The following is a 15,300-nucleotide window of genomic DNA, read 5'->3' as shown; positions in this document are numbered from 1 at the left end:
TCTGTTCAACTCCCCCAGTTGAGCTGCTTCCTGATTAAAATACTAATACACAGCAACTGGCCTGTAAAGTCCATGCTGAGGCCTGAGAGAGTTTGGCACGATCCAATAAGTGCATCATTTCTGCCTCTTTCTGTCAGCAGTAACTGAGCAATCCAGCCTGGTGATTGGAAGAGCACATTTTCTTTGTCCTGCACATGCTGTATTTATCCTTCACAAATATCCACAAAACTCAGCAGGGATTTGGCTGAGAGTGTAGGATCACTCCTTGCAGAAAACCTGGTAATAAATCTGGGAGGCTTTGTACGAGATCTGAAAGCTGCCTTCAGAATTTGCCGGAGGAGGTGTATGTAACCAGGAGTAAGGAGATTATGCAAACTACAGAGGAGCGTTGGGGAGCTTGGTGAGGCGAGGCCCAAGTCAGAATGCCCTCTGAATACTCTCTCAGCAAGAGGGGGTTAGAGGTTCAGACTATGATCTGGGAATATAAACTTTTCCCTCCACTCCTGGGAATTAAATAGGACACTTGCGTGCTCTGTTTTCCTTGAAATACATGGACATTTAAAAGATAGTTTCCATCTCTATCTTGGACAGCATACTTTAAAGATCCATTTCAATTTTGTACTTTCACCTTAAGAATTGTTCCATGGTACTTATTTCAGTGTTCTCTAAATTAGTCATTCCCCACCACACCCCCCCCCCCTCCAAACCCCCGCCAACAATTTGGAAAATGTGCTTGGGAAATGGGTTCTGAAAATGAGATTTCAGTGTGCTCAGAGGAATACTTTCCATTGCATTCACCTGGAAGCTTATTTTAAAATGTTAGAATCTGGCCACCACCCACCCCCTGCCATGAACAGAGAATTTGAATCTTCTGGTGTGGGGCCCTGAAACCTGCTCTTTTAACAGATTCGCCAATGACTCCAATACACACTAATGCTAGGACACCACTGTTTTAGAAAGCTATAAGAGGATAGTTTGAGAAAAAGAAAACAAGGTGACAAGCTGTGAAAATATACAAACTAGGTGAATTTTTTTTTCCACCCATTGTTTTGGCATAGCGTGAACATCACTATATACATACCATGTTTGCTTTAGAAGGCCACTCTACCCACAATATATATTCATGAGGATTTTTCTTAACAAACATCAATTTCATAACTAGGAATAAAAACTTTCTAAATCTAATTTGACAGAGTCTGGAAAATAGAACATGAAATCTCATAGGGAACATCTTTCTGTATAACCTTACAAAGAGAATCATTGTTTTCTATTTACTTTTCTTTTTATGGAACGCCTCTTCTAATATTGCATTCTTGTAAAGCATAGATCAAGAAAATGCACCGTGCCCTTAGGGAGAGAAGGAAGCTAGGCCTAGATGTTCTCAAATAAAATATATTAATATAACGATTATAAAGGTGCTTTGATAAGGAGAAATACATCAGGGAATATTTGGCTGGTAGGCCTCAATAACTTCTATTAAGTTATTTGAAGGAATATTTACCAGTAACTATAATGTTTACTTTTAAACAAGTATTTCTCTACATGGATTTTCTACAAACTGTATCAATTTCATCAGACTTTTTAATCTCTTCTCATGAAACCTACATTTTTAGCTATAATAACCATAGAAGTGAATATAAAAGTCCCAACAAGATTGAGATTTTGGCAAATTTGAAAACATTTCTCCACTTCAATGCCAGCATAAAAATAAATAGATTCCCACTATGGATATGGACCTCAGTCTACCAGAAATGAGGCTTCTGCGAAAATTCCATTATTCATTGGCTGATTGAATTGAAAACCAAGATCTCTCTTTTGAAGAGTCTCAATTGTAACAATGTTTCAGTATGAAATGATATGGGAAATGTATTATTAGATTAATTAGATAATTAGAAAAATTCACAGCTGCACCCTTTGACAGTACATTTAGTGTCTCTGTGTTAATGAGGCAGACCATAAACTCTCCAAAAATGAAAGTTACAGAAACATTTGTTTATCTGATATTTATTGTGAAAGCTGATTTTAAAAGGGCCTTGTATTCTAAGGAACTAGACTCTTGTGGATGGTAATCATGAACCTGTTTTTTTAGTCTTGATTTTGCATTTTTTATTCATAATCATATGCAAAAATGTATTATATATTTGTACTTTTATATGCATATCTTTAGTTCAGTTGTAAGATATTTATTACTGGTTTTCGTAACTGAACCACTAATGAGGTGGTAGAATTGTAGCCTTGTGTCTCCATCAGGCAAAACACAAATCAAAAATCTTGTTACTCTCAAAGGCAGTTGTTATTTCATTTTTTTTCTTCTTTTTTCATTATTAGGGCATACAAGATTATTTTCTAAGAGATTAGATATTATTTTCAGCCATTTAAATATTCTTTCAAATATCTTCCTAATAAGGAAGGTTTTCTCCTGTTGTCAAAAAGCACAGCTGTGAGTTTTTCTAATTGCTCAATTAATCTAATGATACACTTTTCCTATCATTATCAAACTAATATTTTTCAGCACCCAAGCTGTATTCTTTACTGGAGCTGTCTTGTTTGTTTTTGATAGTATTGACTTATGAAAGTATGTACATGCTTATTACAATTTAGTAATATAAGCTCCATATTTTATATTATAAATGGATTGGGTTTTGAATCTGGAAAAATGTTACTTTATGCAAAATATCTCAACTAACAATAACTTTAGCATTTTCACCTTTGTTTGAATTTCAGCTACAACTTTCTTGGAATTACCTATTATCTAAACTATATATATATATATATATATATATATATATATATATATATGAAATGTCACCACCATAATAGTGAGCAATAAACAAAAGAATAAGTGGGCATAGGAAAGCTTTCTTCTAATTTAAAGAATTATTTTAAAGTATACTTATTTTCTAATATAAAATAATTTGCATCTGAAAACAAACTGCTATATGTTGTTATAATTGATTTTCACACATTTTCTTTTTATGATATTTTAGAGGAAATAGCACATGAGCTTCCCTATCAGGTTAATAAAACTTCTTCAGAAATGGAACTGTTTCATGAATACCTTTTAATATTATTATGTATTTTTCCTGTTTCAAGTGCTAGGTTTGGTGAGATGATTGTTTCTTTGCTCTTGCTCAGAGATTGTTTGTCCACATGATCCTTACAGTCTCTATTGTTTTCACTGATTTCCATTTTCACCTTAAACACCTTAATTAAGCTCCTGCTGTAGTTCAGAGACACTGTAGGGCCTTTTGCAGGCATTGTCTCCTTGAATTCTCGGGTTGACCATTTAGCTTTTTTGTCTTTCCCAGGGAAGAGAACTAAGACTTAGATAAGGAACTTGAAAGGAGAAAGAATTAGTAAATTATGAGACCAAGATGCCCACCTAATCTTGTTTCAGAGCCCATGTAGTTTATGTCTATGTTATATTGCCAAGTACCATATTGAATTTATTACCTACAGTGTTGAATTTCTGACTGATTCAACCTGCTCTAAAATGAACCACACATCTCTGGCTCTTAGTCTTAGAGAACTCTAAGCCTTATTAAAGTGACATTTTTGATCAGCTTGTTGATTTCTCTGTAAAATTTGCTCAGAGTCCCTCTCTTGTTCCCATCATGTCATTACAAGTTGCTAAGTTTGATCTCTGTTTTAGTTATAAAGATGGATCTGTGAACAGTTCTTCTCATAAGATTCCATGTATTTCCTCTATCCCCTACATTAATAAGTAGTAAATAAGCTTCTATATACCATGCTTGACTTCTGCAATTGGAGGTTTGGGCATACAAGTAAAATACTTAGACTTGGCATGCCATTTTAGTGGCACATTGGTCAATATTAAATATACAAAAACTAATTTAAAAATAAATATACTATACATTTTCTCCATTATTAAAAAAATTGAAGAGAAAAAAAAACTTTTAAAGTGCCTTTCTGAAAAATAATATATAAAATGCTTTTCTGCTAGTTTCCTTTACTGTTAGAATTAGTAATTAACCAATAGAGCTTTTGCCATTATTTTCAGCTTTTCTTTAACATTGAAAGTAATATCTATAGAATGAAAAGTTTACTGGAAATATTCATTCATTAAAGCATCTCATAATTTATACATTCATATGCCTCTCATTATTTTTATTATTTCTATTTTGATCCCCATAATATACTTAGAAGTGTGAGCAACAGTGTTCATATTAAAACAAAAACATTCATAACTTGAACCCCTGCTTCATGTCAATGTTTGTGCAAGTATCAGGAACAAAAAGAGTATCTTATTGAATGATGTATCAGCTGTAGTTTTAGAAGTCACAATCAGACTGCAGTGCGTTTCATGGCCATTTTTAATATTGCTCTTGATAGGACAATACAGCTTCAGTCTCTGATCTCAAATGTCAAATAAAAAATCTATTTCTCTGTATTAGAATCATTGTTTGAAAAGAGAAATCAAAGCTAACTCAGCCAAGAAAATTTAAAACTAAGTGCTTTTGCATGACACACAGGAGCATTTTTTTTTAAAGTATATTTTATTCCTTCAACTACTTTGGGTGACATGATAGTTAAAAGCCCATCAACCTGAACTTGAAGTTATGTCTTGACCACTGTCAGTAGTTTCAGGAGGATATTATTCACATGCCATTCAAGACCTAAGCTTGTTTTTATTACCACTGCCCACAAAGTCATAAATAACAAATGTCATGTGTCAAGTTTCTGGTTTATATCAGAAGAATACCAATAGGCCAAAAAGAAAAAAAAAAAAAGAATAAAAATACAATTTAACTTAGTTGATTTCAAAGTCTTAGACTTGTCCTGACTATTAATAGTCCATCAACCTGGAGAAACCTGGAGTAGCCAGTCTCTCTGGAGAAACAAAATTTTGCTTTGTCTCAATTTCCCAACTGAAAAATGAAGGCTTTTGGCCAAATAATATTTCAAGATTCTCAGGTTTTAAAATCCTATCATTTCCTACTTGAAGCTTTAGCCATTGTATGTGAAAACTACCTTAAAAGTTACCTATCTCCTCCAAAATTATAATTATTTTTTTCTAAACACATGCAGTAGACATGGCCCATGAAAAGTTTTCTTTCTTCACATTGTTTTACTGTAAGAAATATTGTCTTGAAAAGTACTCCTCTGCATTCTGTATATTTGCTTTGTAGCTGATGTTCTTGCTCTTATTCAGCTAAGTAAACAAACATTCCAATGGGGTTAAGGATTAATGGCAAGGAATTGCATGACTGTACAGCATGCAACCTTGAGGGAAGAGATCAAGGGAAATGTCAGTCAAACACCTGCCCTTAGTGCAGTTGCTAATTAATTCGTGAACATTGACTCGGGTTGCAGATTTGCTAGTGTACAAGGGAATCAAGTCCCATCCTATAAATACTGCCTTGATTTAATGAGGCTTTAATAGGATTAAATGGTTTTAACTTTATGACTCCATGTTTTTGATTATATGGTTGTGTAGTGCTTTTTGATATGGAGAGATGTGGATTTCACTGAGTTTCAACAGTAGACTCTAAATAAAAGGTGAGGGGAGAATGTGTTATTAACTCAATAACTTAATTTTCTGGAATCTTAAAATAATATGAAAGATTAAATTGGTCTCAGGCTACCTAGAAGTAAACATGATACATTACTCAGATTCCTCATCTAAAGTAATTTTCGTTTAGTTAAGTAGACTGCTTTTTATTACTCTGAATTAGAGCTATTTTGCCATATTGAAGTCTCAAATGTATGCAGAGCTTGACTCTAAATCATTTTTTAAAATTATATTTCACTATCATATTTGAAGATGATATACTGATGGTAACTGTTGTTATTCTATAAATCTTTCAGTATAAAATAAGAATATCTTTGTGGACTTGTAATTGGTTGCTGTGGGTTTCTATTATTAAAATTTCATTTTGATTCTTAGAAAAACTGAAAAATGATTTTGTCATGCTGCCATTTTGGGTGTTAGAATGATATTGTCAACTAATCAAACCAGTGAAGTTTCAAGACTCAACTCAGCCTGTTATAATTATTAATATTATTACTATTATCATCATTATTATTTGTCATATTATTCCCCAGTGTAAATCAATTTAAACCTGTTGTGTTTAAGATAAAGACTAAAAGTATTTATTGTGACCTCTGTTATCGATCCAGCCCTCTTTACAGACCACGCCACTTTAGACACTGTCGTCAAGTGCGTTTAGTCACTCAGCCATGTCTGACTCTTTGTGACCCATAGACTGTAGCCTGCTCGCCTCCTCTGTTCGCTGAATTCTCCAGGCAAGAATACTGGAGTAGGTAGCCATTGCGCTCTCCAGGGGATCTTCCCGACCTAGGGATAGAACCTGGGCCTGCTGCATTGCTGGAGGCAGATTCTTTACCATCTGAGGCACCAGGGAAGCCCTTTAGATGCTACAATTGCCTCAGTGAAGAAAGGGGTCCACATCCTTGATCTTAATGATAAAGCTTATAGTGTACTAAGGGAGACAGACAATAAATTAGTAAACCAAGGTAGATATAGACAGGCATAGGTATCATGAAGGAACTATTAACACAGCTATCTCAGGAAGAGTGAGGAAACCAGAGGGCTATCCATGTAGAGCTGGTGGCCAGAAAATGCCATTTTGACCAGAGAACTGACAGCATAAGAAGACACAGCCTTGTAGGTTCTAGAAGCAGAATATCCCAGACCTGGAGAACAGCTAATACAGTAGGCTCCAAGGAAGGAACAGGCTTGACAAATTTTAGGGCTGGGTTGGAACAGAGTCAGGTAGGAGGAGAGAAGCACCATAAGAAACCATGGGTAGATTCTGTTAGGTTTCCAGTGAATTGAGATGGAATTGCCTCCAACTATCCAGTTTCCTGGCCCTGTTTTCAGTTCCTGAAGTCGATCTTATAACCCTCAGGCCCAAAAGCATAAAGCTTTTTTTTTTTTTTTTTTTTAAACTATGATCATTGTATCCCCGGCGTCTAGCAGAATGGCCACAGTAAGTGCTTAATAAATACTTTTTACATGAACAAAAGAAATGTTTAACTGATTTGTATTGTTTAATGAGAATAGAGGAGTGTTCTCAATCATGCTTATACCATCTAACTCCTTGGGATAGGAGGTTTTAATTAGTTCCCAAATATTACACCCAATCTCTTGCCCACTTTTCACTAAAGGGCTTGAAAAAGCAATATATTTACCTTGCCAACTTTTCCTGCAGCTGAGGATGATCCCGGGAGCCAGTTCTGAACAACAAAGACCAGAAACCAAGAAAGCGATATATTCCTTGTCTATGAAAGGGGAGATAAATATTTCACTGCCCTGCCTACCCTTGCTTTCTGTCTTGGGACATGACTGTGAGGACAGTGCATCTGCATTTTCAAACCACTGATCACTGAGATTTTTTTTTTCAGACTTACTACCCAAAAATGTTTCATCACCTCATCCTTCTGTACATATGTCTTCAAGGACATTTCCTATTCTCAGCGAGAAATCAGTTCTGACATCAGCCTGGAACAATAAAAGAGGTTCCTCTTATAAATATTGTCATTTGGTTCAATATCAAACACTATATCTACAGATGGCGAGCTTATTACACAGTACCTTTCCTGATGCTGGCCATGTATGCTTTCAATTATTTCACTTCTTGACTTCTTTTCCCAACTTTCTTACTCCTTATAGCTTTTTCATGAACAACAAAGGGGTATAACTTCTGCTGCAGATCTTTTCTTGCTGCATATTAGATAATTAATTAGGTAACTAATTTATTGTATATTCTGTGCAAAACAACTTCCTCTTGCATAAGGAAAGGCCTTCATATTTTTAGCTTTTCCCAAATAAGAGAAGATATACGTAATTTTTATAATTTTCTCTAGCAATTTTACAGTGTAGCTTTTTTAACTGAATTTGGCTATTTGTATTTGAATATATACTATAATAGCCTAGAATGTCAATGTGATGTGAAAAAAAAAAAATTGACATGAGTAGCCTGTTTACAGAGTTTTAAAAAACTTTTCCATGCCCATCAAAATCACTGATTTTTTTGTTTATCTGAAACATAACTCAGGATTAATATTTTTTCTACTTGACTGTATCTTCTCCAATTCCCTGCCAATTCAAAGCTTTGTCATTGTCATTAATTACCATTTATAATGGTTATGTTTATCAATAGTATAGTTAAAGAATCACTTTATAATATTTGTTAAAGTATAGTTGACATTTTATTAGCTTTAAGTGTATAACATAGTAATTCAATGTTTATATAGAATATACTCCATACAAAGTCATCATAAAGTATTGACTATATTCCCTGTTCTGTACATTATATCCTTGTAACTTATTTATTTTATACCTAGAAATTTTCCCCTCTTAATTCCCTCTACCTATCTCATTGCTCCGTTCACCCCTCTCCCCACTTGTAACAACTAGATTATTTTCTGGCTGTAAATCTGTTTCTGTTTTCTTATATCTGCTCATGTATTTCTTGGAGAGTATGTGTAAGTGAAATCATATCCTGCCTTATTTCTCTAGGCATAATACCTTCCATGTTCATTCATGTTGTTTCAAATAACAAAATTCCATTCTTTTCTATGACTGACTAATATTCCACTATAGGATGGTGTTAGTCATTTCTATGCTTCTTCTGTGAATCATAGACATTGCGTGCGTGTGTGTGTTCTTATTGACATGCTTACCACACTGTGCTCTTAATGAGGTCCATTTGTCTCCTTCAGAAGAGCACGAACTCCTTGAGGGTAAGGAATTCATTCCATTCATCACAGTGTCTTTAATTCACAGAATCTAGTGCTGAGCAAGAAAATAACAAAAATTTTGTAAATCCTTGATTTGATAAAGGAGCGGATGAATGAATTAATATTTAAGTATTACTTCCTACATCTCATACATAGAGTGACAGTCTTTCTGCATAGCTGGAAGTTCACTTGTCAAGTCTCTGAAAAATCACTGACAAGCTATATCCTCTGAAAATGTTTATGACAATTTTTAATGTGATTTAGCAGCTTTGTAACTCAGTTTCCACATGAAAAATAACAGATATCCTTTCTTATTAAATCAAATTGAATTTCTGTGATACATTCTTATGCAAACCAGAATGTAAACGAGGAGTTCTAGCCTTATGTGGCCACAAATGGTGTTGATGGATATAGGACAAATTCCAGGGGATTTTTTTTTTAAGAAGAATCTCTTTCCTACCAGATTTTCTTTGGCAAATTCACAAAATAAACATTTTGACTAAACTTTAGAAATCATAATTACAGTACATTTTTTTCCTCCTCTGTCCATTTCTCTCTTCTCAGTTGTGCTGGGTAGAAAATACAGATGATTTATCAGAATTAAAACCTAGAGAGACTATCTTCTATCAAACCATTTCTTGATAAGTGTTTTAAAAGAAAAACCTAATAGGAAAGTTACCAAGTAGAGAAGCGGAAAACAGAAGAGATCAGGGAGAGTTCTCAGGCACTATCAGATCCTACACTTTAGGGCACATCCTTTTCTCTCCCTTTGAATTCAACGAAGAAGATATAGACTAAAGCCTATCTTTTCCTCTTTTCAATTACGTATTATCAGATAGAGTAGCCTGTATTCATAGGGGGACATGAATTCACAGGCTAAAATAACCAGATACCTAAGAAGTACAAAGAGTATTAAAAAAAAAAAAAGATATCAGAGTGAACAATATCAGAGTAATCATTAAAACAGATGACTGAGAATATCGTATAATGAAAACAAAGATTATAAGGTTAGATAATAGCGATATGAATTGAGAACAATAAGTCATGAAGGAATCAGTAATAAATGAACACAATTGATGAGCTATATAGCTAGAAGGATAAAGCTGAAAAATGAATTATTGTGTTGAAAGATCAAATTGAGGAACATTTCTGGAAGGCAACAGTTAAGAATAAACAGATTATTTTGAAATCAGCAGAAATACTGTCCATATAAATAAGATAATTCTTCAATTTGCGACCCCTTGAACTGTACTTGCCAGGCTCTTCTGTCCATGGGATTTTTCATGCAAGATTACTGGAGTGAGTTGCCATGCTCTGCTGCAGGGGATCTTCCTGATCCAGGGATCAAACCCACATCTCCTGTGTCTTCTGCGTTGCAGGTGGATTCTATTCTGCTGAGCAACAGGGAAGCCCTGAGTGTTAGAGAGGATGAAATTATAAAACAAAAATAGAGCTAACAACATATTATCTACAAGGCATATTTAAAACAAAAAGGCAAAGAAAGAGAAACATATACTTACTATATGCATGTGCAAAGCAATAATAAACAACTAACGTAATGAAATATAATTTGATAAAAATATCTCAAAATATCAGAGAAGGATATAATATTGTTTAAAAGACTAAAAGTATAAAATGCTATAATCATTGTAAACTTGTATGCACCCAGCAAAATCACCTCAAAATATATAAAGCTTTAACTGTCAGAACTGAAGAGAGGGATAGATAAACTTACAATTCTAGCTCAAGATTTTACCACATTATTCACAGAAAGTAACAGCTCAAACAGACAGAAATAAGTAGATATTGAAGGCCTTAACAGTAGAATTCAAATAGTTATTTTAAAGATTTTAAATGAACCATGAGTGTATGGGGGTGTGCGTTTGTGTATGAGAGAGACAGATATCTATATCAAAATGCAAATAAAATAATTTTTGAACAAACATGCAACATTTACAAAGTAGACCATATGTTTGACTGAAAATATTACCTAATAAAGAGGATTTAATGCAACGTTAGAGCCATTTTGGAGTCTACATAATTTTAAGGCTGCATGGCATATTCTTTTTTTATACAGAATATTATCTTACCATACAGTGATAGGGGAGATTAACCTGCCTAAAAAGGAAGTGAAATTAATGAAAAAGTGTTTATCATCCTACAATCCTACATACAAATGTGTAGCTACTTTGTAGAGTTCTTCAATCTTGTTTGATAATGGTATTCCTTTACTAATACTTTTAATTTATGAATCATTGGTTACATGGCAGAGAAGGAAATGACAACCCACTACAGCATTGTTGCCTAGAGAATCCCATGGACAGGGGAGCCTGCTGGGCTGCTGTCTATGGGGTCACACAGAATCAGACATGACTGAGGTGACAGCATGCATGCATTGGAGAAGGAAATGGCAACCCACCCCAGTATTCTTGCCTGGAGAATCCCAGGGACGGAGGAGCCTGGTGGGCTGCTGTCTATGGGGTCGCACAGAGTCGGACATGAATCTGCAGCAGCAGATATAGTGTTAACAGTTATATTTTCAATACCTCAACAAAAGCTTCATGAAATAGGTGATAGTATGCAAATTTGATGAATGAAGAAACTGGGGCCTAAATGAATTAAGTAACTTTCAGCAACTGAACAGTGAGAATGTGTACTAGAACAATTTGGTTTCAGATGCTGAGACTTCCCCAGAGAAAAGTATTACTTGATAACAGGGCTAGCTAGGTCCATAAGAATCATCCAGTAAATGCATGTGACATTGAATTAAATTCTCTTCACTGTAATGAAATTCTGACCACAAAAATAGAGGCAGATATTAATACCACTTTGGGTACATAGTTGATACAAAATAATTTAAAATAGAGCAAAATAAATCTCATGCCAGCCAGCCATGCGACTGTGTGCAGAACCACAGTCGCAGCAATGAGCCCCATGTATCCTTGCAATGCACTGTTTCATGAGTCCATGTGATAATTACAACCATAAGATCTGAGTAAATCAATTTCTTAATGTAGTAATGGCATTGCAAGTACAGTAATGGTAACATTAATAATGATAATCATAATCCCATGGAAGTTTGGAAACATGAAGTCTCCTGAAGACTATGCAGCTATTTGCTAAATAACTTTCTCAAAGGGGAAATAATTTACTTTTACTGGACTTGACCCAACAAAATATTAATATCTTTACATCATTTTTATCTTGCTAATAAAGGAGTTCAAAATTTTAGCATATTCTTGCTAGGCAATGCTCCAAATCTTGCCCTCTAGTTGGTATTACAGTATCAGTAATTGGTGTCTCATGTTAACATTTATTTAAATCTGCTGATTTAACATTTAAAAATTCTGAGGTTAATGGATCTGTGAATACAGATCCATTAACCTCAATAAAAACAAATGGAACCTCTTGTGAACTCAAATCAGTTCAGATCATGGATTTGCTTTCTCTAACACTCACAACATTTAGATGGTCCTGATAAAAATGTCAGGTCATAAAGAGGTCTACTAATGTAGTAATATTCAAGGTGATTTTCAGTCTTTTTCCATTGTTATTTTCCCATACAACAGAAGCTCATCTTTCCCATAAAATATAGTTTGTATATACAATACTTTCCACATATACATTTGTTGAAGCTTATGGATTCTCTTCAGTTGCCTTCTCTCAAATTTCCGTGGCTTAGTGGAGCCCATTGTGTTTCGTCAGTACTTGTCATAGGTCCATAAGTCTTAGGGACTTCAAAAGCTGGTTCTTTCTTTTGGGAAAATATAGTAAAGTAATAAGACAAAAATTTGCATGTTATAGAAACTACTGGACTCCAAACACACATTAAGCGTGGGAGGAAAGACATTAAAACAATTTTTCCTGTTGTTGTTCAGTCAAAGTCGCGTCTGAATCTTTGTGACTTTATGAACTGCAACACGCCAGGTTTCCCTGTCCTGCACTATCTCCCGAAGTTTGCTCTAATTCACGTCCACTGAGTCAGTGATGCTATTTAGCCATCTCATCCTCTCTGCCCACTCCTGCTTTTGCCTTCAGTCTTTTCTTTCCTAGCAATGTGAGTATGGACAAATCACTGGAACTCAGTAAGTTTAAATTGCTTCATAGTAATATTCAGGCGTAGGAAAGCTTTTATGTGTTTTCTTTCTTTCTTTTTTGTCTTTAGAGCGTTTAAAATAGTTTTTCTTTGTAAATCAGGTATAATATACTGAATAATTCACACACAATAAATGTACAATTCAAATGAAAATTGGAACATTTTCAACATCCTAAAAGTGACCTAATTATTTTTCCCAGTGAGTATTCCACACTATAATGGAAACTATTATTTTGACTTCTAACATGACTGAATGCAATCATTCAGAATGCAGTGTTTTGTATATAGCTTCCTTTAATCATTGCCAGGTCTGAGAGATTTATGTTACTAAAAGTGTCAACATTTGGTTATTTTTGTTGCTATGCAATAGTAGGTTGTATAAATATACCAAATTTTCAGTTCAGTTCAGTTCAGTTGCTCAGAAGTGTCCAGCTCTTTGCAACCTGATGAACTGCAGCACGCCAAGCCTACCTGTCCATCACCAACTCCCGGAGTTCACTCAGACTCACATCCATCGAGCCCGTGATTCCATCCAGCCATCTCATCCTCTGTCATCCCCTTCTCTTCCTGCCCGCAATCTTTCCCTGAATCAGGGTTTTTTCAAATGAGTCAGCTCATCGCATCAGGTGGCCAAAATATTGGACTTTCAGCTTCAACATCAGTCCTTCCAATGAATACCCAGGACTGATCTCCTTTAGGATGAACTGGTTGGCTCTCCTTGCAGTCCAAGGGACTCTCAAGAGTCTTCTCCAACACCACTGTTCAAAAGCATCAATTCTTCGGTGCTCAGCTTTCTTCACAGGCAACTCTCACATCCATACAAGACCACTGGAAAAACCATAGCCTCGACTAGACGGACCTTTGTTGGCAAAGGAATGTCTCTGCTTTTTAATATGCTGTTTAGGCTAGTCATAACTTTCCTTCCAAGGAGTAAGCGTCTTTTAATTTCATGGCTACAGTCACCATCTGCAGTGATTTTGGAGCCCCCCAAAATAAAGTCTGACACTGTTTCCACTGTTTCCCCATCTATTTCCCAAGAAGTGATGAGACTGGATGCCATGATCTTAGTTTTCTGAATGTTGAGCTTTAAGCCAACTTTTTCACTCTCCTCCTTCACTTTCATCGACAGGTTTTTAGTTCCTCTTCACTTTCTGCTGTAAGGGTGGTGTCATCTGCATATCTGAGGTTATTGATACTTCTCCTGGCAATCTTGATTCCAGCTTGTGTTTCTTACAGCCCAGTGTTTCTCATGATGTACTCTGCATAGAAGTTAAATAAGCAGGGTGACAATATATAGCCTTGATGTAATCCTTTTCCTATTTGGAACCAGTCTGTTCTTCCATGTCCTGTTCTAACTGTTGCTTCCTGACCTGCATACAGATTTCTAAAGAGGCAAGTCAGGTGGTCTGGTATTCCCATCTCTTTCAGAATTTTCCACAGTTTATTGTGATCCACAGAGTCAAAGGCTTTGGCATAGTCAATAAAGCAGAAGTAGATGCTTTTCTGGGACACTCTTGCTTTTCCAATGATCCAGTGGATGTTGGCAATTTGATCTCTGGTTCCTCTGCCTTTTCTAAAACCAGCTTAAACATCTGGAAGTTCATGGTTCATGTATTGCTAAAGCCCGGCTTGCAGAATTTTAAGCATTTCTTTACTAGCATGTGAGATGAGTGCAATTGTGAGGTAGTTTGAGCATTCTTTGGCATTGCCTTTCTTTGGGATTGGAATGAAAATGGACCTTTTCCAGTCCTGTGGCCACTGCTGAGTTTTCCAAATTTGCTGGCATATGCAGTGCAGCACTTTCACAGCATCATCTTTCAGGATTTTAAATAGCTCAACTGGAATTCCATCACTTCCACTAGCTTTGTCTGTAATGATGCTTCCTAAGGCCCACTTGACTTTACATTCCAGGATGTCTGGCTCTAGGTGAATGATCACACCATTGTGATCATCTGGGTTGTGAAGATCTTTTTTTGTACAGTTCTTCTGTATATTCTTGCCACCTCTTCTTAATATCTTCTGTTTCTGTTAGGTCCCTACCATTTCTGTCCTTTATCGAGCCCATCTTTGCATGAAATGTTCCCTTGGTATCTCTCATTTTCTTGAAGAGATCTCTAGTCTTTCCCATTCTATTCTTTTCCTCTATTTATTTGCGTTGATTGCTGAGGAAGGCTTTCTTATCTCTTCTTGCTATTCTTTGGAACTCTGCATTCAAATGGGTATATCTTTCCTTTTCTCTTTTGCTTTTCACTTTCCTTTTTTCACAGCTATTTGTAAGGCCTCCTCAGACAGCCATTTTCCTTTTTTTTTTTTTTTTAAATTTTTTATTTTTTTTAAATTTTAAAATCTTTAATTCTTACATGCGTTCCCAAACATGAACCCCCCTCCCACCTCCCTCCCCACAACATCTCTCTGGGTCATCCCCATGCACCAGCCCCAAGCAAGCTGCACCCTATGTCAGACATGGACTGGCGATT

Source organism: Capra hircus, chromosome 7, assembly GCF_001704415.2.
Source record: "Capra hircus breed San Clemente chromosome 7, ASM170441v1, whole genome shotgun sequence".
Classification (NCBI taxonomy): Eukaryota; Metazoa; Chordata; class Mammalia; order Artiodactyla; family Bovidae; genus Capra; species Capra hircus.
The sequence above is the reverse complement of the archived record's forward strand: the minus strand, read 5'-3'. Positions refer to the sequence as shown.